General features: G+C 41.4%; 1 protein-coding gene and 1 pseudogene across 1 annotated transcript in view; both read right to left on the bottom strand.

Annotated features, from left to right (window-relative positions):
• PRIM2 (DNA primase subunit 2) overlaps positions 1-23,023 on the bottom strand; it is a 393,899-nt gene that overhangs the window by 49,553 nt on the left and 321,323 nt on the right. The window lies entirely within an intron of this gene.
• Positions 18,310-22,244, bottom strand: LOC110150588 (ubiquilin-4 pseudogene; annotated as a pseudogene).

Raw genomic sequence — 23,023 nt, 5'->3', positions numbered from 1 at the left:
CTATGACAGAACACACAGGGCAAGCCTTAACAGACTTAAGACCTCTAGTGCTTCTTCTGCTAAGGCAGTTCCTGACAATGATCTGGCTCTTGACAACCTCCTGACAGAAGAAGGTGGACTTTCCATGGTATTTAATGCTTCCTGCTGCACCTGGACCAATGTGACACGACAGATAGGTGTTAATTTTAAGGAAAAGCATGCCCAGGCAGAGTGGTTTCACAGTTCTGGCAGGGGCAACGTCACCTCCACTCTCTGGTCAACAGGAAAGTCCTCCACAGTTAACCTGGTTCCTTCCCTTCCTAGGCCCCTTAATTGTTGCTCTTTTGGGCCCTTGTCTGTTTAACCTTTTGGTTAGGCTTGTGTCTTCTAGGCTCCAACAGTTGCAAGAAAGCTTCATGAGGGCTCAAGGAATTCAGCCCATTCCAGCAGAGGGTGGCCCAGGTCCCTACCGGTTCTTGGCAGTCAGTGAAGGACTTCTACACCTATAGGATAGGCTAGGGTCTGCGGCCCCCGTCCAGCAGGAAGTTTCAGAAGAATAGGCCTGTGGCCCCTTACCCCTTAGGAATAAGAATGTGGAGTCACTCAGAGGGGAATGAGACCGGCTGGGACTTGAAACCTGGGATCCTTTGCTGCAGTGGACAAACTGCAATGGACAAACATGGGCATGAGCAAGGGCACCTGCCACTTGTTCTCACTGCACCCTGCTGCAGCAGGAGTCCCAATAAACCCTTGTGTAAATTTCTTGTCAGGCCTCTTGTAAGTTCCTATTGATTAAAGACTCCAAGAAACCTGGGAGTTTCCTGGGATAATCATGGGAGTGCATTCCCAGGTGCCACTAGTGGAAAAGAACCTGCCTGCCAATGCAGGAGAGATGCAGGTTCGATCCCTGGATTGGGAAGATCCCCTGGGGAGAACATGGCAACCCACTCCAGTGTTCTTGCCTGGAGAATCCCTGGACAGAGGAGCCTGGCGGGCTACAGTCCATAGAGTCATACTGAGTTACACAGTTGACACAACTTAGCACAAGGAGCCCGAGAAATCTGGTTGGTAACACAATAATCCCTTCAGAGTGCAGAGATCTCTTCAATATCCTGTTTTTAGTCCCTTCTATGTATATACAAACATGGGATTGCTGTGTCATATGGTAGTTTTATATTTTATTTCTTTCAGTATTTCACATCTTTAAATTTTACATATATATATATATATATATATACATATATATATATGGTGTGCCTGGACTTAGTTACAGCACACGGGATCTTCTGTCTTCATTGTGGCATGCAGGATCATTTATTTTTTTATTGAAGGATAATTGCTTTACAGAATCTTGTTGTTTTCTGTCAAACCTCAGCATGAATCAGCCACAGGTATACACATATCCCCTCCCTTCTGAACCTTCCTCCCATCTCCCTCTGCATCACCCCTCTAGGTTGATACAGAGCCGCTGTTTGAGTTTCCAGAGCCACACAGCAAATTCCCGTTGGCTGTCTATTTTACATATGGTGATGTAAGTTTCCATGTTACTCTTTCCATACATCTCACCCTCTCCTAATGCAGGATCTTTTTAGCTGTGGCATGTGGGATCTAGTTCACAACAAGGGATAAAACTCAATCCTGCTCCATTAGGAGCTCAGAGTCTTAGCCACTGGACCACCAGGGAAGTCTCTTACGTTTTTTTTTTTAAGTGAAAAAATATATGGATGAACAGATGCTTGCCGATACACACATGACTGGAAGTGGACAGACATCAAGCAACCACCTCCAACTGCAGAAACGCTAACTGCAGACCCCACCTACGTACACTCCGTTCCCTTCCTCCTATTCATCTGGCTGGTGCTCATAGCTGGTTAAGACAAAGGGCATAAGCCTGTACCTCTCAGTGGGGCTACGTCTCTGGGAGCTGGGAGAAAGGATGCCCTTCTGGCATGAGGACCACACCAAACAGCTTTCTGTGTGGGCTCTCTGACCCCCAGTTTCCCACTGGGTGAGTATCTGGGCACTGTGCCCAGCACTCTCCTCCCCTTTGGTATGATCTCAGCACAAAAGGAGCTGTGCCATGGTCCCCTTCTACCAGCAATGAGGGTTCTGGGGCTTGTGATTTTATTTTTAAATAGGCAGTACAGAGACAGTTTTCCCTGGTGGCTGCACCAGTTTCCATTCCCCACAACAGTACACAAGCATCCCTTTTCTCACAGCCTTGCAACTCTTGCTATCTCATCTTTTTTGTAACAGCCATTCTAACAGATGTGAGGTATTATCTCATTATTGTTTTGAATTACATTTAACTGATGATTAGTGACATTGAGAGCCTTTTCATGTACCTATTGACAGTTTGGAGGCCTTCTTTGGAAAAATGACTCTTCAGTGCCTCTGCTCACTTTTTAGTTGGGTTGTTTATTTTCTACTAAGTTATATACCTTTATATGTATTTTACATATTAAGCCCTTATCATGGTTACTCCCATGCTGTAGATTGCCATTTGATTTGTTGATTGCTTCTTCTGCTATGCAGAAGTTTTTTAGTTTGATGTAGTCTAACTTATTTCTTATTGTTTTTGTTGCATGTGTTTTTTGGTGCCCTATCCAAAACAATCATTATAGTTGTGGTTCAGTTGCCAAGTCAAGTCCAACTTATTGTGAACCCATGGACTGCAGCATGGCAGGCTTCCCTGTTCTTCACTGTCTCCCAGAGTTTGCTCCAACTCATGTCCATTGAGTCACTGATACCATCCAACCATCTCATTCTCTGTCTCCCCCTTCTCTTCTTGCTCTCAATCTTTCCCAGCATCAAGGCCTTTTCCAGTGAGTTGGCTCTTCCCATTAGGTGGTCAAATTACTGGAGCTTCAGCTTCAGCATCAGTCCTTCCAATGAATATTCAGAGTTAGTTTTCTTTAGGATTGACTGGTTTGATCTCTTTGCTGTCCAGGGGACTCTTGAGAGTCTTCTCCAGTACCACAATTCAAAAGTATCAAAAGCATCAAAGGTGCTCAGCCTTCTTTATGTTCCAAATCACACATTCATATATGACTACTGGAAAAACCATAGTTTTACAATATGGACTTTTGTCAGCAAAGTCAAGTCTCTGCTTTTTAATATGCTGTCTAGGCTTGTTATAGCTTTTCTTCCAAGGAGCAAGTGTCTTAATTTCATAGCTGCAGTCACCAAATGCAGTGATTTTGGAGCCCAAGAAAATAAAACCTGTCATTTTAAAATAAATAAAATCTGTTTCCACCTTTTCCCCATCTATTTTCCATGAAGTGATGGGACTGGATGCCATGATCTTAGTGTTTTGAATGTTGAGCTTAAAGCCAGATTTTCATTCTCCTCTTTCACCCTCATCAAGAGGTTCTTTAGTTCCTCTTCACTTTCTGCCATTAGAGTGATATCATCTGCATGTATGAGGTTGTTGATATTTCTCCCAACAACCTTAATTCCAGCTTGATTTCAATCATTGCTGGGACCAAAGTGAAGAAGACTACCACCTGTGTTTTCTTCTAAGCGTCTCACAGTATCAGTTCTTATGTTTAAGTCGTTAACCCATTTCAAGTTAATTTTGTGAGTGGTATAAGATACAGATTCAATTTCATTTTTCTGCCTGTGATTACCTAGTTTTCTCATCACAATTTGCTGAAGAAACTAAACTTTCCCCATTGATTGTTCTTGGCTCTCTTAAGAAATAATACTTGACCATATACATGGGGTAGACCATATATTTCTGGGCTCTTTACAGCATTCCATTGGGCTATGTATCTATTTTTATGAAATACCATACTTCTTGTATGTATGTTGATTTTATTTTTTTTAATTTTTTCTTTTCTCTCTTTTTAAAAAATTGTATTTATTTATTTGGCCGTGATGGGTCTTCGTTGATGTAAGGGTTTTCCTCTAGTTGCAGAGAATGGGGACTACTCTCTAGTTGCGGTATGTGGGTTTCATTGTGGTGGCTTCTCTTGATGGCATTTCTTTTTTCAGAGCACAGGGTCTTGGGCATGTGGGCTTCAATAGTTGCAGCTCCTGGACTCTAGAGCACAGGCTTAATAGTCGTGGCCCACAGGCTTAGCTGCCCAGCAGCATGTGGGATCTTCCTGGATCAGGAATTGAACCTTTGTCTCCTGCACTGGCAGGCAGATTCTTTACCACTGAGCCACAAGGGAAGCCCTGTATATTGGTTTTATATCTGGTAGCTTTACATAATTTTATTTTTAAGTTCCAGCAGTTTTTTGGATGAGTCAATAGAATTTTTAATACATAACAATATATCATCTGCCAATAATAACAATTTTTACCTCTTCGTTTCCAATTTGGATGTCTTTTATTGCTTTATCTTGTCGGATTTCTTAGCTAGGATTTTCAATAATATGTTGAATAAGAGCAGTGAGAGAATCCAGTTCAAGATGGTGGAGTAGAAGGACGTGTGTTCATCTCCTCTCGCAAGAGCACCAAAATAACAGCTAGCAATTGAACAGTCATCTATAGGAGAATGCTGAAACCCACCGAGAAAAGATACCCATGTCCAAAGACAAAGAAGAAGCTGGAGCAAGATGGCAGGAGGGGCGCAATCACGATAAAATCAAATTCTATACCTGCTAGGTGGGTGACCCACAAACTGGAGAACAATAGTGCCAAAGACGTTTTCCCAGTGTTACGAAGATTCTGAATCCCATGTCAGGCTTCCCAGCCTGGGGATCTGGCAAAGGGACTGGGAATCTCCAGGGAATCTGACCTTGAAGGCCAGCAGGATCTGATTACAGAATTTCCACAGGACTGGGGGAAACAAAGACTCCAGTTTTGGAGGGCACAAACAACATCTTGTGCACATAAAGTGCTAGATGAAAGGAGTGGAGACACCACAGAAGACTGAACCAAAACTACCTGCTAGTGTTGGAGGGTCTCCTGTGGAGGTGTGGGTTGGCAGGGGCTCACCACGGGAACAGGGGCGCTGGCGGCGGCAGTCCTGGAAGGTCTCCCTTGGTGTAAGCCCTCTTGGAGGTCACCATTAACCCTACCATACAGCCCACAGACCACAGGGCTGAGTCACCTCAGTCCAAGCAACTAACAGGGAGGGGGTCTAACTCCACCCATTAGCACATAATTGGATTAAAGCTTTACTGAGCAAGACCTTGCCTGCCAGAGTAAGACCCAGTTTTCCCCACCACTAGTCCCTCCATCAGAAAGCTTACACAAATCTCTTAGCCTCCTCTATCAGAGGGCAGACAGAAGAAGCAAGAAGAACCACAATCCCACAGTGGCTAGAACAAAAACCACATTACAGAAAGTTAATCAGGATGAAGAAGCAGAAAGTTGTGTCCCAGATAAATGGACAAGATAAAACCCCAGAAAACAACTAAATGAAATGGAAATAGGCAATCTTCCAGAAAAAGAAATCAGAATAACGATAGGGAAGCTGATCCTGGATTTCAGAAAAACAGTGGAGAAGATCCAAGAAATTTTTCCAAGGCCTGGAAGAACTAAAGAACAACAACAACAAAAAGAACAAGCAAACAGAGATGAACAATACACTAGAAGAAATCAATGAATAATTGAGGCAGAAAAATGGCTAAATAACCTGGAGGATGAAATGGTGAAAATCATTGCTGCAGAACAGAATATAGAAAAAAGAAGGAAAAAAAACTGATGATGCCTAAGAGACCTCTTCTTGTTGTTGTTCAGTTGCTCAGTTGTGTCTGACACTTTGTGACTCCATGGACTGCAGCACATCAGGCTTCCCTGTACATCACCAACTCCCAGAGCTTGCTCAAACTCATGTCCATTGAGCTGGTGATGCCGTCCAATGATCTCATCCTCTGTCGTCCCCTTCTCCTGCCTTCAATCTTTCCCAGCATCAGGGTTTCTTTCAAATGAGTCAGTTCTTTGCATCAGGTGGCCAAAGTATTGGAGCTTCAGCTTACTCCTTCCAATGAATATTCAGGGTTGATTTCCTTTAGGATTGACTGATTTGATCTCCTTGCAAGCCAAGGGACTCTCAAGAGTCTTCTCCAGCACCACAGTTCAAAAGATTCACTTCTTCAGTGCTCAGCCTTCTTTATTGTTCAACTCTCACATTCATAGATGACTACCAGAAAAACCATAGCTTTGACTAGACAGAGATTTGTCAGCAAGGTAATGTTTCTGCTTTTTAATATACTGTCTAGGTTGGTCATAGCTTTTCTTCCAAGGAGCAAGCTTCTCTTAATTTCATGGCTGCAGTCACCATCTGCAGTGATTTTGGGCCCCCCAAAATAAAGTCTCTCACTGTTTCCATTGTTTCCCATCTACTTGCCATGAAGTGATGGGACTGGATGCCATGATCTTCGTTTTTTGTTGGTTTTTTTTTTTCTGTTTGTTTGTTTGTTTGCTTTTCTTTTTTTTTCCATTTATTTTTATTAGTTGGAGGCTAATTACTTTACAATATTGTAGTGGTTTTTGCCATACATTGACATGAATCAGCCATGGATTTACATGTATTCCCCATCCCGATCCCCCCTCCCACCTCCCTCTCCACCCGATCCCTCTGGGTCTTCCCAGTGCACCAGCCCCAAGCACTTGTCTCATCATATGACCCAGCAATCCCACTTCTGGGCATACACATCAAGGAAACCAGATCTGAAAGAGACACGTGCACCCCAATGTTCATTGCAGCACTGTTTATAATAGCCAGGACATGGAAGGAACCTAGATGCCCATCAGCAGATGAATGGATAAGGAAGTTGTGGTACATATATACCATGGAATATTACTCAGCCATTAAAAAGAATTCATTTGAATCAGTTCTAATGAGATGGATGAAACTGGAGCCCATTATACAGAGTGAAGTAAGCCAGAAAGATAAAGACCAATACAGTATACTAACGCATATATATGGAATTTAGAAAGATGGTAATGATAACCCTATATGCAAAACAGAAAAAGAGTCACAGATGTACAGAACAGACTTTTGGACTCTGTGGGAGAAGGTGAGGGTGAGATGTTCTGAGAATAGCATTGAAACAAGCATACTATCAAGGGTGAAACAGATCACCAGCCCTGGTTGGATGATCTTCGTTTTTTGAATGTTGAGTTTTAAGTCAGCTTTTTCAGTCTCTTTCACTTTCATCAAGAGGCTCTTTAGTTCCTCTTCGCTTTCTGCCATAAGGGTGATGTCATCTGCGTATCTGAGGTTATTGATATTTCTCCTGACAATCTTGATTCCAGCTTGTGCTTCATCCAGCCTGGCATTTTGCATAATGTACACTGCCTATAAGTTAAATAAGCAGGGTGACAATATACAGCCTTTCCCAATTTGGAACCAGTCTGTTGTTCTATGTCCAGTTCTAACTGTTGCTTCTTGACCTGAATACAGATTTCTCAGGAGGCAGGTCAGGTGGTCTGGTATTCCCTCTCTTGAAGAATTTTCCACAGTTTGTTGTGGTCCACACTGTCAAAGGCTTTCCTCTGGGCAACATTAAATGCACCAACATTCACATTATAGGGGTCCCAGAAGGAGAAGAAAGAGAAAGGACCTGAGAAAATATCTGAAGAGCTAATAGCTAAAAATTTCCCTAACATGGGAAAGAAAAGTCAACCAAGTCCAGGAAGCACAGAGAGCCCCAAGTAAAATAAACCCAAGAATGAAGGCACTGAGACTCACAAAAATGAAACTGACAAAAATTAGTTAGAGATAAAATGTTAAAGGCAACAAGGGAAAAAAAACAAATAACTACAAGGGAACTCTCATCAGGCTATCAGCTAATTTCCCAACCAAAACTCTGCAAGTCGGAAGGGAATGGCATGATATATTTAAAGTGATGAAAGGGAAGAACCTACAACCAACAATACTCTACCCAGCAAGAGTCTCCTCCAGATTTGATGAAGAAATCAAAAGGTTTCCAGAGAAGCAAAGGTTAAGAAAATTCAGCACTACCAAACCAGCTTTACAACGAATGCTAAGGGAACTTCTCTAGGCAGGAAACACAAGAGAAGGAAAAGACCTACAGAAAATAAACTCAAAACAATTAAGAAAATGGTAATAGGGTCATACATGTTAATAAGTGTCTTAAATATAAATGGATTAAATGCACCACCCAAAAGACATTGACTGGGCAGATGAAACCATGTGCATGTATGCACTTCCACTTACCACGTCACTCTGCTTGACCCCCCCAAATCAAATATAATTATTTTATATTGTTAGGTTAGTCATGTTCCCATTATGACTTGCAATTGTAATTATCTCTTATTTTTTGTCTGGCTATCGATTGAGAAAACTGGTAAACATTTTTTACTATTGTGATTATGTGACTATTACTCACTTAATGATTGTTCAATAGAAAAATAATAGAATTCTATATCACCAAATTACCATTTAAAAACTGTAATCACTTTTTTTAAAAAACTGTAATCACTTTTTAAAATCCTGATGCATATCAGAATTATCCTGGAATTTTTTGAAAACTGCAAATACCCAGGTATTGCTTTTTTTTCTCCAAAGCTCCAGATAAGTTTCTAATGAGCAACCATTTTTTTTTTTTAAAACAGATGAATACCCTTTATTACAAGTTTGTAATATTTCATTGAATCTGAAATTCATTTAAGTGTAAAATAAATTCAAATTCAAGTTACTGAAAAGTTAAAATGTCTATTAGCAATATTTCAAGCAAGGAATTCTAAATTTTATCATTTTAACATTTAAGGGAAAAAGCAAGCAGTCACTTGGGTGTAACTGCTTTTCTTTTTTTTTTTTTTTTTCTTTTTTTTTTTTTTTTTCTTTTTTTATTTTTCCCATTTATTTTTATTAGTTGGAGGCTAATTACTTTACAGCATTGCAGTGGTTTTTATCATACATTGAATTAGCCATGGATTTACATGTATTCCCCATCCCGGTCCCCTCTCCCACCTCCCTCTCCACCCCATCCCTCTGGGTCCTCCCAGTGCACCAGGCCTGAGCACTTGTCTCATGCATCCAACCTGGGCTGGTGATCTGTTTCACCCTAGATATACATGTTTCGATGCTGTTCTCTTGAAACATCCCACCCCCGGGTTCTCCCATAGAGTCCACAAGTCTGTTCTATACATCTGAGTCTCTTTTTCTTTTTTTGCATATAGGGTTATCATTACCATCTTTCTAAATTCCATATATATGTGTTAGTATACTGTAATGGTCTTTATCTTTCTGGCTTACTTCGCTCTGTATAATGGGCTCCGGTTTCATCCATCTCATTAGAACTGATTCAAACGAATTCTTTTTAACGGCTGAGTAATATTCCATGGTGTATATGTACCACAGCTTCCTCATCCATTCATCTGCTGATGGGCATCTAGGTTGCTTCCATGTCCTGGCAATTATAAACAGTGCTGCGATGAACATTGGGGTGCACGTGTCTCTTTCAGATCTGGTTTCCTTGGTGTATATGCCTAGAAGTGGTATTGCTGGGTCATATGGCAGTTCTATTTCCAGTTTTTTAAGAAATCTCCACACTGTTTTCCATAGCGGCTGTACTAGTTTGCATTCCCACCAACAGTGTAAGAGGGTTCCCTTTTCTCCACACCCTCTCCATCATTTATTGCTTGTAGACTTTTGGATAGCAGCCATCCTGACTGGCGTGTAATGGTACCTCATTGTGGTTTTGATTTGCATTTCTCTGATAATGAGTGATGTTGAGCATCTTTTCATGTGTTTTTTAGCCATCCGTATGTCTTCCTTGGAGAAATGTCTGTTTAGTTCTTTGGCCCATTTTTTGATTGGGTCATTTATTTTTCTGGAGTTGAGCTGGAGGAGTTGCTTGTATATTTTTGAAATTAATCCTTTGTCTGTTGCTTCATTATGAGCAACCATTTTTAAAAACAACTGGACTACATGATTATCTTTTACTTTTAGCTAGTTTGTTTCACTTTTTCATTTCATATTCAGTGCTCCCATTTCATTCAGTTTATTTTTTCCAATTTCTCTATCTCTTCTTTTTTTATGTTCTTTCTCAAGGCTTTAATCAGCATAGTAGAAAAGCTCTTGTGTACATATATATTATATAAATTGTATGTATAATAAAAATATTTTAGAAAAGTTAAGAATTTTTGCCTATTTAAAAAATTAGACATTTTTATTTCATTTTTTGGACTTAGTATTAATAGAATGCTATATATCTTATTTTTAAAAAGAGATATGCAACAAATAACAAAAGTTTACTGGACAGCACAGGAACCTATATTCAATATCTTATAACCAATAATGGAAAATAATCTGAAAAATAATACACGTTTCTTTATCACTGAATCATGTTGCTGTGTACCTGAATGATTGTGAGTCAATTATACTTCAACAAAGAATATATAGATATAGATATTAGGTTCCCTGATGGCTCAATCGGTAAAGAGTCTGCCTGCAGTGCGGGAGACCTGGGTTCAATCCCTGGGTCAGGAAGCTCCCCTGGAGAAGGAAATGGCAATCCACTCCAGGATTCCTGCCTGGAGAATAGATATTAAGGGGGAAAAAAGAGCAGTGAGAGAGGGCAGCCTTGTCTTGTGTCTGGAAGTTTTCAATGTTTGCCTTTGAGTATGATGTTGGCTGTGGGATAGTCAAAGGTGGTCATATGGCCTTTATTAGTTGAGATATGTTCCTTCTATAACCAATTTGTTGAGGGCTTATAATAAAAAAAAAAATAAAAGGATGCCATATTTTGTCAAATGCTTTTTCTGTATCTATTGAGATACTCATGTGATTTTGGCTTTTATTCTATTAATGTGGTGTATCCCATTGATTGATTTGTGTGTGTTGAACCATTCTTGTAACCCAGGAAGAAATCCCACTTGGTCATGGTATTGGATCCTTTTAATATATGCTGTTGGATTCAGGTTCCTAATATTTTTGATGATAAATTTTTAGTATATATTCATCGGGGATGGTGGTCTATAGTTTCCTTCTCTTCTAGTGTTTTATCCTGACTTTTGTATCGGAATGATGCTGGCCTCATAAAATGGGTTTGAGGGTTCCCTCATCTCCTATTCTCTCAGAAACATTTAAGGATTAGCATTTGCTCTTCTTTAAATGTTTGGTAACATTCACCAGTGAAGCTGTCTGGTCCTGGGTTTTTCTGTGTCAGAAGGTTTCTGATTACTGATTCACTCTCCTTAGTGATTATTGGTCTGTTTTTATTTTCTATTCATAATTGAGTTGTACTAGGTTGTATATTTCTAGGAATGCATCTTTTTCTTCTTGGTGGGCCATTTGTTGGCATATAACTGTTCTTGGTAATCTCTTATGAGCTTCTGTATATCTGTAGTATATGTCATTTGTAATGTCGTTCATAATTATCATTTGTATAACATTTGTAATGTCGCCTCTTTAACTCCTGGTTTCACTTATTTATTATTTTTTAAGTTAGTCTAGCTAAAGGTTTGTCAATTTCATTTATCTGGTCTAAAAATCAGCTCTTCATTTTATTGATTTTTTTCTATCCTCTTACAGTATTTATTTCCTTTGTTTCTGCTCTGAATTTTTCAATTTTCTTCATTCTGTTAACTTCAGGCTTTTTTCTTTTTCTAATTCCTTGATGGATAATGTTAGACTTTTATTTTATATTTTTCTATATTCTTAATACATATTTATTGCCATGAACTTCACTCTAACAATTACTTTTTCAGCCTCCCATACATTTGGTGTGTTGTGTTTCCAGTTTCATGTTTCAAGATATTATTTCCTTTTTGCTTTATTATTTGACCCACTGATTTTCAGGAGTGTGTTGTTTAGTTTCCATCTGCTTATTACTTTTCCAATCTTCCTCATGTTGTTCATTTCCAGTTTCATACTATGTGGTCAGAAAAGAAACTTCATATGAATTCAATCTTCTTGAATTTCCTAATACTTGTTTTATGGCCTGTTACATGATCTAACCTAGAAAGCAGTCTGTGTGTACTTGAGATGAGTGTGTATTCTGCTGCTGCTGGAGATAATGTTTTATAAATATGTTAGGTCCATTCGATCTAAAACACAGCTCAAGGCAAACATTTCCTTGTTGGTTTTCTGTCTGAATGAAAGAAAATTGCTGAAAGTGGGGTATTTAAGTCCTACTATTATTTTATTTGTCTACTTCTCCCTTAAGATGTGCTAGTATTTGTTTAATATGTTCAGGTGCTCTGATATAGAGTGCATATATATTTCAATTGTTCATTTTCTTGACAAATTGATTTATCATTATATAATGACCTTCTTTATCTCATCTTTAGCTTAAATTCTATTTTATATAAGTAACTAAGTACCCAAACTTTCTGTTTCCACTTTTCATAGAATACCTTTGTCCACCCCCTTTGCTCTGAAATTATATGTGTGCATGAATGCTAAGTCACTTCAGTCGTGTCCAACTGTGTGACCCTATGTCGCACCAGGCTCCTCTGTCTATGGGATTCTCCAGGCAAGAATACTGGAGTGGTTGCCATGCCCTCCTCCAGGGTCTAAAATTTCATGTGTCCTTAATGCCAAAGTGAGTCTCTCAGAGGCAGCATATAATTGGGTCTTATTTTTTTAAATCACCCTGAAAGTCTGTGCCTTTTGACTTCTGGATTCAATTCATTTACATTTAGAGTAATTATTGATACATAAAGGACTTACAATTGCCATCTTATGTTAATTTCTTTCTGTTGATGAAATTATTGTATATATACAAAATTCTCTGGACTCTCCAGAAATGTTGCGCTGGAATAAATAAGAGAATTTAGCAATAGAATGCAAAGCCAATATACTAAAATTATTTATATGCTAGCAACAAATAATTAGAAATTAAAATTTAGGTTTTCCAGTTCAAGATGGTAATGTAGGAAGATCAGGAACCCACCATCTCCCATGGGCACTCCAAATCTACAGCTACATATAGAACAATTTCTGCTGGGAAAAAAAACAAAACAAAACTAGCTGACTACTTCCTACACATTGGGCAAATGAGATAAAACCCAAACTGAAGCAGGTAAAAGAGGCTGAGACATGCTCTTACCATAAACCCTCCTTCTAGTGTGGCAATCCACAATTAGGAGAGAACTCAAAACCCCAAATTTCTGTCTGACAACAGAACCCCACATTGGGCACCAAAGCTCTTAAGACTTGCATCTGAGAGAAAAGCCCCCAAAGCATCAAGCTTTGAAAGCCAATGAGGCTTGTGTCTGCAAAGCCACAAAGCTATAGTGGACTGAGAAAATTCCAAAGGACTCAGCACACAGACTCAAACACCCAAGCCCCAGTGCAGAGGCAACCACAAAAAAGTACCCAGACTTTCTGAAAATGTTTATTTGCTTACCTTAGAGCATGAGCCTAAGGAGCAGGCATCTAATTTAATACATATCAGGTAGCCAATCCAGGGATCCAGGTTGGCAGATGCCATCTTTACATATTCCCTTTGTCTCACTCCAGGGTCTAGCAACTCCCAGATAGAAGTTGGTAACCTCATCTAGCACCCAGATCTCTGTGGCTGCTGCCCAGGAGACACCTCTAGATAGTTCGGCTCTTGTGGGCAGTGGGGTTGCAGGTCACAGTTCAATTCAGTTCAGTGGCTCAGTTGTGTCCAACTCTTTGCAACCCCATGGACGGCAGCACACCAGGCCTCCCTGTCCATCACCAACTCCAGAGTTTACTCAAGTCCATTGGGTTGGTGATGCCATCCAACCATCTTATCCTCTGTCATCCCCTACTTCTCCTGCCTTCAATCTTTCCCAGCATCAGGATCTTTTCCAGTGAGTCAGCTCTTCCAATCAGGTGGCCAAAGTATTGGAGTTTCAGCTTCAACATCAGTCCTTCCAGTGAACACCCAGGACTGATCTTCTTTAGGATGGACTGGTTGGATCTCCTTGCAGTCCAAGGGACTCTCAAGAGTCTTCTCCAACACCACAGTTCAAAAGCATCAATTCTCCTGCACTCAGATTTCTTTATAGTCCAACTCTCACATCCATACATGACTACTAGAAAAAACATAGCCTTGACTAGATGGACCTTTGTTGGTAAAGTAATGTCTCTGCTTTTTAATATGCTGTCTAGGTTGGCCATAACTTTCCTGCCAAGGAGTAAGCATCTTTTAATTTCATGGCTGCAGTGATCCACAGTGATTTTGGAGCCCCAAAATATAAAGTCTGCCACTTTTTCCACTGTTTCCCATCTATTTGCCATGAAGTGATGGGACCCGATGCCATGATCTTAGTTTTTTGAATGCTGAGTTTTAAGCCAACTTTTTCACTCTCCTCTTTCACTTTCATCAAGAGGCTCTTTAGTTCTTCTTCACTTTCTGCCATAAGGGTGGTGTCACCTGCATATCTGAGGTTATTGATATTTCTCCCAGCAACCTTGATTCCAACTTGTGCTTCCTCCAGCCCAGCATTTCTCATGATGTACTCTGCATATAAGTTAAATAAGCAGGGTGACCATATACAGCCTTGACGTACTCCTTTTCCTCTTTGGAACCCGTCTGTTGTTCCATGTCCAGTTCTAACTGTTGCTTTCTGACCTGCATACATATTCCTCAAGAGGCAGGTCAGATGGTCTGGTATTCCCATTTCTTGAAGAATTTTTCACAGTTTATTGAGATCCACACAGTCAAAGGCTTTGGCACAGTCAATAAAGCAGGAATAGATGTTTTTCCAAAACTCTCTTGCTTTTTCAATGATCCAGCAGATGTTGGGATTTTGATCTCTGGTTCCTCTGCCTTTTCTCATTCCAGCTTGAACATCTGGAAGTTCACGGCTCATGTACTGCTGAAGCCTGGCTTGGAGAATTTTGAGCGTTACTTTACTAGCATGTGAGATGAGTGCAATTGTGTGGTAGTCTGAGCATTCTTTGGGATTGCCTTTCTTAGGGATTGGAATGAAAACTGACCTTTTCCAGTCCTGTGGCCACTGCTGTTTTTCAAATTTGCTGGCATATTGAGTGCAGCACTTTCACAGCATCATCTTTCAGGATTTGAAATAGGTCAACTGGAATTCCATTACCTCCACTAGCTTTGTTCATAATGATGCTTCCTAAGGCCCACTTGACTTCACATTCCAGGATCTAGGTAAGTGATCACACCATCAGGATTATCTGGGTCGTGAAGATCTTTTTGTACAGTTCTTCTGGTGTATTCTTACCACCTCTTCTTAATATCTTCTGCTTCTTTTAGGTCCACACCATTTCTGTCTTTTATTGAGCCCATCTTTGCATGAAATGTTCCCTTGGTCTCATGGAACTATAACAAATGGAGAAAGAATTCTTAACTGGCTACCACCCTGGTAGTGCAGCAGGAGGCAGCAAATGGAGGCAGTCAGTCTGAAAGAAGTCCACTGGCTCATCTTCACAGTTGCAGTCTCAGGACAGACTTCTGTCTAAACATACTTCTAAGGTCTGACTGTCATTGTGTCCAGAGACCTTGGAGGAGGGTAGGTTAACTTCATGCTACCTCTCCATGCTCCAGAGGGCCAGCATCTCTAGGAAGGGAACCACACCTGTGTCCACTGACCTGGTTGTTACCTATGGTGCTGGTGTTTGTGGCTGCAATCCAGGGATGCCCCGTGAGTGCCCTTGGTCCTGTGGGACTATAACAATCAGAATGACCTACCACCCCCAGGCACAGTACAGACAGCAGACAGAAACACATTCTGGTCTGCTGTGGCTCTGGCCTGCCTGCTGGTCCTGCAGCTTCAGCCTGAAGCAGGCACTGGGTTTGACACAGATCTGGGGTTCTCAGGTCATATTTGGCCCATTTCAGACCAAAGCTAGCAACACCTATTTGTTCATACGTTGTCTGTGGTTGCTTTCGCATGAAAATAACAGAGCTGAGTAACTGCAACAGAGACTGTAGGGCCCACAAGATAAAAAAATATTTATGGTATTGAGTTAGAGGTTTAAATTACAACACCTCCAAAGTGTCTTCTGTTGGATAGGCTTAAGAGGAAGAAACAAACAGATGTGGGGTGGCTGTATTCTTCTCTGCTTGACCATGTACAATTTACCTTGATTCATGAACCTAATATGCAATATTGCTATGCAATGTTGTTCTTTACAGTATCAGACTTCATCTTCACCATCCGAAACATCCACAACTGAGCATCACTTCTACTTCGGCCCGGCTGTTTGATTCTTTGTGGAGCTACTAGTAATTGCCCTCTGCTATTTCCCAGTGGCATATTGGACACATTTTGACCTGGAGGGCTCATCTTCCAGGGTCATATCTTTTGTCTTTTCATACTGTTCATGAGATACATACTGTTTCTCTTTTTTAGTAGTATATTTTTTTAATTTAAACTGGGGAAAATTGCTTTACAGAGCTGTGTGGGCTTCTTCTATACAACAATGTGAATCAACCATAACTAAACACATAGCCTCTCCCTCTTGAGCCTCTTGAGCCTCCCCTTACCCCACCCCTCTCCATCATCAGAGAGCGTCAGGCTTGGCTCCTTGTGTTATATAGCAACTGCTCACCAGCTATCTATTTTCCACATAACAGTGTATACATGTTGATGCTGTTTTCTCCATTCGTCCCATGCACTCCTTCCCCAACTGCATCCACAAATTCATTCTCTACATCTGTGTCTCCATTCCTTCCCCGCAAATAGTTTCATCAATACCATTTTTCCAAATTCCATATATACATGTTCATGCTTGCAAGCTAAGTCACTTCAGTTGTGTCTGACTCTGTGTGACCCCATGGACTGCAACCTGCCAGGTTCCTCTGTCCATGGGATTTCCCAGGCAAGAGTACTGGAGTGGGTTGCCGTACCCTCCTCCAGGGAATCTTCCTGACCCAGGGATTGAACCCGCACTATGTCTCCTGCACTGGCATGTTGGGTTCTTTGCCAAAGGTGGGTTCTTTGCCACTAGCACCACCTGGGAAGCCCTCATATATGCATTAATATATGATATTTGTTTTTCTCTTTTTCACTTACTTCACACTCTATAACAGGTTCTAGGTTCATCCGCTCACAAGAATGATTCAAATTCATTCTTTTTTATGGCTGAGTAATATTTCATTGTATATATGTACTACATTTGCTTTATCCATTCATGTACAGATGGACATCTAGGTTGCTTCCATGTCCTGGCTATTGTAAATAGTCCTGCAATGAACATTTGGGTACATCTTTCTTTTAGAATTCTGGCTTTCTCAGGGTACCTGCCCAGTTGTGGGATTGCTGGGTCATATAGCATATTTATCACTAGTTTTTTTTTTAAAGAATTTCCATACTGTTCTCCTTATGGCTGTAACAGTTTACATTCCTATCAACAGTGCAGAAAAATTCCCTTTTCTCCACATCCTCTCCAGCATTTATTGGCTGTAGGTTTTTTGATGACGACCATTTCGACTGGTATGAGATGATACCTCACCACAATTTTGATTTGCATTTCTCTAATGATTAGTGATGTTGAGTATCTCTTCAAGTGTTCATTGGCCATCTGTATGTCTTCTTTGGAGAAATGTCTGTTTAGGTCCTCTGCCCATTTTTTGATTGGGCAGTTTTCTTTTTTCTTTCTGATATTGAGCTGTATGAGCTGCTTACGGATTTTGGAGATTAATGCTTTGTCAGTTGTTTCATTTGAAGTTATTTTCTCTCATTCTGAGAGTTGTCTTTTATCTTGTTTATTCTTTCCTTTGCTATGCAAAAGCTTGTAAGTTAATTAGGTCACATTTGTTTATTTTTGCTTTTATTTCCATTACTCCAGGAAGTGGGTCAAAGAGGATCTTGCTATGATTTACGTCAAAGAATACATTGCTTATGTTCTCCTCTAAGAGCTTTATAGTTTCTGGCCTTACACTGAAGTGTTTAATCCATTTTGACTTTATTTTTGTGTATGGTGTTAGGAAGTGTTCTAATTTCATTCTTTTACACAAAGCTGTCCAGTTTTCCAAGTGCTACTTATTGAAGAGACTGACTTTTCTTCAATGTATATTCTTACCTCGTTTGTCAAAGATAAGCTGCCTATAAGTGCATGTGTTTATCTCTGGGGCTCCTATCTTGTTCCATTGGTCTACATTTCTGTTTCTGTGCTAGTTCCACACAATCTTGATGACTGTAGCTTTGTAGTATAGTCTAAAGTTAGGAAGGTTGATTCCTCCAGCTCCATTTTTCTTTCTCAAGATTGCTTTGGCTATTCAGAGTCTCTTGTGTTTCCATACAAATTGTGAATTTTTTTGTTCAAGTTCTGTGAAAAATACCATTGACAGTTTAATAAGGATTTCATTGAATCTGTAGATTGTTTTGGGTAATATAGTCATTTTCACAATATTGATTCTTCCAATCCGAGAATATGATACATCTCTCTAGCTGGATCATCTTTGATTTCTTTTATCAGTGTCTTATAGTTTTCTGCAGACAGGTCTTTTCCCCTTTTGGTGGGTTTCTTCCTAATTATTTTATTCTTTCTGTTGCAGGGGTCAATAGCATTGTTTCCTTAATTTCTCTTTCTGATTTTCACTGTTAGTGTATAGGAAAGCAAGGGATTTCTGTGTATTAATTTTATATTCTGTGACTTTACTATACTCTTTGATTAGCTCTAGTAATTTGCTGGTGGTATCTTTAGGGTTTTCTATGCATAGTGTTGTTACCTGCACACAGTGAGAGTTTTACTTCTTCTTTTCCAATCTGGATTTCTTTTCTTTTTCTTCTCTGATGTGGCCAGGACTTCCAAAATTATATTGAATAATAGTGGCAAGAGTGAACACCCTTGTCTTATTCCTGACCTCAGAGAAAATGCTTTCAGCTTTTCACCATTGAGAATAATGTTTGCTGTGGGTTTGTCATAGATGTCCTTTATTATGTTGAGGTAGGTTCCTTTCATGTCTACTTTCTGCAGAGGTTTTATTATAAACGGGTGTTGAATTTTGTCAAAATCTTTCTGTGCATCTATTGAGATGATCATATGGGTTTCAGCTTTCAATTTGTTAATATGGTGTAAACACATTGATTGATTTACATATATTGAGGAATGCTTGCATGTTGGAATAAAGCCCATTTGATCATGATGTATGATCCTTTTGATGTGTTATTGCATTCTGTTTGCTAGAATTTTGTTGAGGATTTTTGGATCAAGGTACATCAGTGATATTGGCCTGTAATTTTCTTTTTCTGGTTGTGGTATGAGTTAAGGAGTTTTCCTTAGTCTGTAAGACTCTTCCAGAGTCAAGAATTTGAGCAGGATAGGTGCCAGCTCTTCTTAAACTTTGGTAGAATTCATCTGTGTCCCTGTGGGGGTTTTTTTTTGTTGTGTTATAGGAAGATTTTTTATTAAAATTTTTATTTCTGTGCTTGTGATTGATCTCTTAATATTTTCTCTTTTGTCCTGGTTCAGTCTTGGAAGGTTATAATTTTCTAAGAATTTGTCCATTTATTCCAGGTTGTCCATTTTATTGGCATATAGTTGTTTGTAGTAGTCCCTTATAAGCCTTTGTATTTCTGTGTTGCCTGTTGCAATTTCTCCTTTTTCATTTCTAATTTTATTGATTTGAGTTTCTCCCTTTTCTTCTTGATGAGTCTGGCTAATGATTTTTCAATTTTTTTTTATCTTCTCAAAGAACCAGGCCTTATTTTTATTGATCTTTGCTATTGTTTCATTCTTTTCTTTTTTTCACAACAAAGATCACACTATTTATTTACAAAGGCCAGTGTGGGAGTTGGGGGAGGTAGGGAGGGAAAACCACACAGACATCCTCGCTGGATTCCTTGGGACCTTTTCCCACTTGGAGAAAATTCAATATTGCCTCCATGTTCTCAGTAATGGGTACCCCAAGCAGACTAAGAAGCAGAGAGAGGAGGCGATCTGAGCCTTCTCTGTGTGCCCCTAGAGTAAAGTCCAATTCCAGATCAAGAGCATCATTGCAGCACTCTCCTTTCCATCCTCAGATACAACCTTCTGGCCTAGAGGGAAACAGCAAAAGCTCAAGGGCAGAAGCCAAGATGCCAAAGGCCAGGGCTTCTAAACAGAAAGACTCCTCCTCCACTATTCCCAAATAGCAATGAGGGGAGGAGTTAAAAGGGTGCCAGTCACAGCTCTGGCAGCTTCAGAAGGGGTACCCACACTATCCTTGGGTACCTGGCACCCAGAGGCCCAGAGACTGAGCTCCCTAGGCTGTATGTATTCCTGACCTAGACTGGCCCTCTGTGTACTTCTGTCTGGTGGGAGAAAACTCTAAACCAGAAATCAACAAGGTATCCCCCCGCCCACTCAACTCACATGCACATGTGTGCATGCATGGCACTCCCCCCACACACACACAGCCACTGCAGAGACAGACTCCAATCCTCTTCATATCTTTCCAGCAGGGATTAAATCAGTGGTACTTGGAGATGTGGGCAGGTCCTGGGTTCATGGAAATGTGTGTGTATGTATTGAAGCATGTATGTTTGAGGAAACAGAACCAATATAATCCCCTGTGAGCCATACTGTTTAGCTCCACTGAACCCTTTTCTTCAACTCAAACTCCATTAACACCTCTAAGTCTCCTTTACCAGGCCAGAGCCTGGACTCTCTGGCCTAAAAGAACCATTAGTGTTTCCATTCCCTGTCAATTCCAAGTCCTCAACTCAGGCTGTTTCCCCCATTCCCTTCCTCCAGAAAGTCTCATTCCCTCCTCCCCTCACCGGGCTGGTCCAGGGCTTGTTAACGTCTGCTCCAGAGTGCTGTCTCGCCTCTCCCTTCAGACAGAGAGAACAGGCATCTTCCTTCCCCTGCAAGTCCCAGTAAACCCTGTGAAAGTGAGGACAGGGAGTGAGGAGGAAAAGCACAGCCTGCCTCACCTGCCCCACCTGCAGAGTGTGGAAGTCTAGTATTGGGTGGGCCAGATGTGGGAGGGGATGGGGAAGCAAAATAAGGAAGACTTACCAAAACTAAACAGGAGACAAGCAAAACCCTAGCGGTAGAGATGGAAGACCCTGTTCCAATAAACCAGAGAATGGGTTTCTCCTTCAACTCTGCACTGCTACTGAGAAGTCTGAAGGTTGCAAAAAGATGGTTGTGGGGCAAGGAGGTGGCGCCAATCAATAAAAACTGCACAAACAGTTTAAATAGTTCTGCTGCAAGCAGGGCCAGGAGAGAAGGTTCTATAAGAGGTGGAGAAGTAAAACCAGAATTCTGAGAGGTATGGGGCTGGGGCTCACACCTCTAAAGTCACCCTGCTGTCTGGAGAGGACAAGGGATAAAGACATAACAGAAGGGATGACCCACAGAGGGCCTGGTTGAGGAACCAAATGCTGGCATCGAGGGAAGGGAGAGGCAGGAGGACCAGGGCTGAGAGGTTACGAGACCTGAGAACCCAGGAGTCTCTTGATATCTGCTTTGATGTCCCCTCCTGTGGCAATCAGGGCCTGCAGTCTGGCCTTTCATGAAGCCCATGGAGTTGAGCTGCTCCAGCTGCTGCTGAATTCTCACTTCTTGAGTTTGCATCTGTGAACTTCCACTTCCAGGCCAAAAGCCGGATCATTTGCTGCATGAGCTGCTGCTGAGCACTGGAGGCACCTGTTGGAGGGATGTGACTGGCAGGGCTGGAGAGGAGGTGGGCACCTTGGGCACAGATCCTGTGTTGCTACCTGCCAAGGATGCTGAGGTCCAGGCCATCCCAGAAGAGCCAAGGCTGGGTACCAGCCTGGGGGCTTCAGTCTGCAAGGTCTGAAGTCCCTGCTGGATGTGCAGCAGTGCCTGCAAGGCTCGGGGATTGGTCAGACTGGAGAGCGACTCTGGATTCTGCAGCTGCTGCAGGAAGACTGGGAGCTGCAGGCAGAGCTGCTCCTGAAGCTAGGTGTTCCCTGTGAAGAGTGGCACATTCACCAGTCAGGGTTCTGAGCAAGCGTTTTCATCATGCTGCACACGTAGGGGGCTGAGATCATATTCTGCATCAGTTGGGGGTCCTCAGAGATCTGCTGGCGAAGGGCCCGCATTTCCAGGCTGTTAAACATCTCTGATTCCAGGCTCAGTTCAGTTCAATTGCTCAGTCATGTCCAAATCTGTGACCTCATGGACTACAGCACGCCAGGCTTCCCAGTCCATCAACTCCTGGAGCTTACTCAAACTAATGTACATTGAATAGGTGATGCCATCCAACTATCTCATCCTCTGTCATACCCTTCTCCTCCTGCCTTCAATCTTTCCCAGCATCAGGGTCTTTTCAAATGAGTCAGTTCTTCTCATCAGGTGGCCAAAGTATTGGAGTTTCAGCTTCAGCATCAGTCCTTCCAATGAATATTCAGGACTGATTTCCTTTAAGATGGACTGGTTGGATCTCCTTGCTGTCCAAGGGACTCTCAAGAGTCTTCTCCAACACCACAGTTCAAAAGCATCAATTCTTTGGTACTCAGCTTTCTTTATAGTCCAACTCTCACATCCATACATGATCACTGGAAAAACTATACCTTTGACTAGACAGACGTTTGTTAGCAAAGTAATATCTCTGATTTTTAATATGCTATCTAGGTTGGTCATAACTTTTCTTTCAAGGAGCAAGCGTCTTTTATCACGGCTGCAGTCACCATCTGCAATGATTTTGGAGCCCCCCAAAAATATAGTCTGTCACTGTTTCCATTGTTTCCCCATCTATTTGCCATTTAGTGATGGGACTGGATGCCATGATCTTAGTTTTCTGAATGTCAAGTATTAAGCCAACTTTTCCACTCTCCTCTTTCACTGTCATCAAGAGGTTCTTTAGCCCTTTGCTTTCTGCCAGGCTAGCTGCATTGATCCCAAAGGGGTTGGAGACTGCTGGGTGTACCTGGATGGTCCCCAGTCACCCAGTGACCTCCCCACCAGACCCAGGGGCCTGGGAGGTGGGGGTTGAGGTGCTCCAGGGGTTAGGGAGCAGCTCTTGTTTCTCAGTCTGCAGAGGCTGGGAGGATGAGCTGTCCGAGTTCCCAGCCAGGAAAGAAGAGGGATTTTGCCAAACTGTTTCTGGGCAGCTGTAAACACGGGCTCTTTGATGTCCATGTGCATGTGGCAGAAGGCATTACACCCGCCAGGGATGCTCTCCAGATTGCTTAGAGCCCGGTCCTGCTTCTGCATCATCTCCTGCATCATGGCTGGATTTCCAGCAAGCTCCAGTCATCTGCCTCATAAGCT

This window comes from Odocoileus virginianus, chromosome 27, assembly GCF_023699985.2.
Source record: "Odocoileus virginianus isolate 20LAN1187 ecotype Illinois chromosome 27, Ovbor_1.2, whole genome shotgun sequence".
Taxonomy (NCBI): Eukaryota; Metazoa; Chordata; class Mammalia; order Artiodactyla; family Cervidae; genus Odocoileus; species Odocoileus virginianus.
This window is presented reverse-complemented; position numbering and strand designations above follow the sequence as displayed.